General features: G+C 57.9%; 1 long non-coding RNA gene across 1 annotated transcript in view; it reads right to left on the minus strand.

Moving 5' to 3' along the window:
* LOC111823751 overlaps positions 1-2,427 on the minus strand; it is a 6,004-nt gene that overhangs the window by 1,417 nt on the left and 2,160 nt on the right. Inside the window, exon 2 of the long non-coding RNA XR_002826832.1 lies at positions 1,162-2,100. This is a non-coding gene — a long non-coding RNA (uncharacterized LOC111823751). The remainder of the gene's footprint in view (positions 1-1,161; positions 2,101-2,427) is intronic.

The raw sequence follows: 2,427 nt of genomic DNA on the forward strand, positions 1-2,427 counted from the left end.
CCCCCAGGGCTCCTGTCCTGCTCCCCCTCCCCCACGGTTCCGCTGGGACACTGGTCATCAGCCAGGGTCTCCGCCAGGAAACAGAACCACCCGACTGGATGCCTTTCAGGAAGGTGTTATTTATTTATGGAGGCACCAGCCGGGCCTAGGGAGCCGGGGAGAGGGGAGAGGGGAGAGGGGAGAGGGGAGAGGAGAGAGACACTGAGAGCGAGGGCTGAGGAGGCGAGAGGAGGAAGAGCCGCTAGGCATTGGGGAAGGTGGCCATGGCAGGCGTGGGGCTGAGCAGGAACACCTGTCTGAGTCTCTCTCATCCTGCCCTCGGGTCTCAGACTTCTCACAGGCGGGCGGGCAAGCAGAGGTGCGGGAGCCCAGGTGGCCGGGCCCAGAGGTGGGGTCCGTGGGCACAGGCAGGGGAGGGTGGAGGACGATGGGACAGGGGCAGGGGTTGAGCAGGGGACAGCAGCCCAGCTGTTCCCTGGCTGCAGGCAGTGGCTGACACCTGAGAGCAAACCTGATGCTTGATTTCTCCTGGGAATGGTGCCGCCTGGCTGTGTCAAGTGGCGGCAGGTGATGCTAACTGTGCCAGCTCGGCAGGCTAGCTGCCCAGGTGTGCTGGTCTAATGCTCCTCTCAAGGTTGCTATCAAGATTTTTTTAAAAAAATCTTCACCAGAAGGTATGTTTATTGATTTGAGAGAGAGAGGGAGAGAGGGGGAGAGAGAGAGAGGGAGAGGGGGGGAGAGAGAGAGAGAGAGAGAGAGAGAGAGAGAGAGAGAGAGAGAGAGAGAGAAAGGAGAAGAAGAAGAAGAAGAAGAAGAAGAAGAAGAAGAAGAAGAAGAAGAAGAAGAAGAAGGAGAAAGGAAGAGAGAGGAAGAGAGAGAGAGGAAGAGAGAGAGGAAGAGGAAGAGAGAGAGAGAAGAAGAGAGAGGAGAGAGAGAGAGAGAGACATCGATCTCCATCGGTTGCCTTCTGTATGCACCTCGACCCGAGATCGAACCCGCAGCCTCGGTAAGTGCCCTGAGCGGAATCAGCCCCAGCCATCGGTGCACCCGATGCCCTTCTGCTGAGGGCTGAGGCTCTCAGGCCTGAGCACTGGCTGGGCAAATACTGAGGTTTTGAAAGGAAAGAGAAGCAATTCTGCCTTGACTGGAGCAAGCGCCTACCTGCGTTCCCAGCTCTGCGGACTCCAGACCTCCAGAGGATAACCAGTCCTGCCTGGCCGGTGTGGCTCTGTGGATAGAGCGTTGGCCTGTGGACTGAAGAATCCCAGGGTCAATTCGTCAAGGGCACGTACCTCGGTTGCAGGCTCCTCCCCGGCCCCAATCAATGTGTCTCTCTCACATCGGTGTTTGTCTGTCTTTCCTTCTCTCTTCCACTCTCTCTAAAACTCAATGGAAAAAATCCTCAGGTAGGATTAACAAATAAAAGCAGACACACAGGGTGGGAGGTGCCTTCTCCAAGTAATGCCTCCCTCACCTGGAGGAGGGCTGAGGGCTTAGGCTCGAGGCCATATGTGCAGGAGGGGAGGTTGGAGAGTCCGGGGAGCAACCCCCTCCTTTCTCCCCCGCCCCCTGCCGCTCCCAGTGCAGCTGAATCTGGTCTTTGCAAACACGTTCAGAGAGAGGAACGCCTGCCTGAGGAGGTCTCCCCACAGGCCCCTAACAATGGCCATGGCCAAGCCTGGCTGCATTCCCCCTCCAGCCTGCACAGGTTCAGGGCAGCCGTAGCCTGTTCTGGGGTGCTGGGAGCAAAGTGGGGGGCTGCCCCCGCTCCAAGGCCTGTGAGAAGGCTGGCTTCCCTCGTCCTCTCTTCCTGGAGCTGGGACCCCAGGGCTTCCCAGCCCCTGAAGCACAGCCCCCCACCTTGCCAAACTCTCACCACCCTTCAGCCTCCACCCACGTCCCCTTGCACCCAGGGCACTTTGGGCAATAAATTCAGGGGTCCGTCCGTCCTCTTGGTCGTCCTCCGGCGTCCGGCCCAGCACGGCACAGTGACAGCCTCTTCGCACAGGCGGGCACTTTCGAAGTGAGGGGCTTCAAGGAGTCTGGCTGGTGGTCTGGGTTACAGATGAGGACATGCCTGCTCCTTTCATGGCAGAAATCCTATCTAACAAGGAGGAAATATGCTATTTGACCCTCACGCCGTTGCAAGGATGGCGGCGCTCACAGCCAATAAGGAGGGAATATGCTAATTGACTGCCCCACCCTCAAAGATGGCAGCGCCCACAGCCAATAAGGAGGGAATATGCTAATTGACTGCCCCACCCTCAAAGATGGCAGCGCCCACAGCCAATAAGGAGGGAATATGCTAATTGACTGCCCCACCCTCAAAGATGGCGGCGCCCACAGCCAATAAGGAGGGAATATGCTGCCATGCCCTCAAAGATGGCGGCGCCCACAGCCAATAAGGAGGGAATATGCTAATTGACT

The sequence above is a fragment of the Myotis lucifugus genome, unplaced genomic scaffold, assembly GCF_000147115.1.
Source record: "Myotis lucifugus unplaced genomic scaffold, Myoluc2.0 scaffold_654, whole genome shotgun sequence".
Classification (NCBI taxonomy): Eukaryota; Metazoa; Chordata; class Mammalia; order Chiroptera; family Vespertilionidae; genus Myotis; species Myotis lucifugus.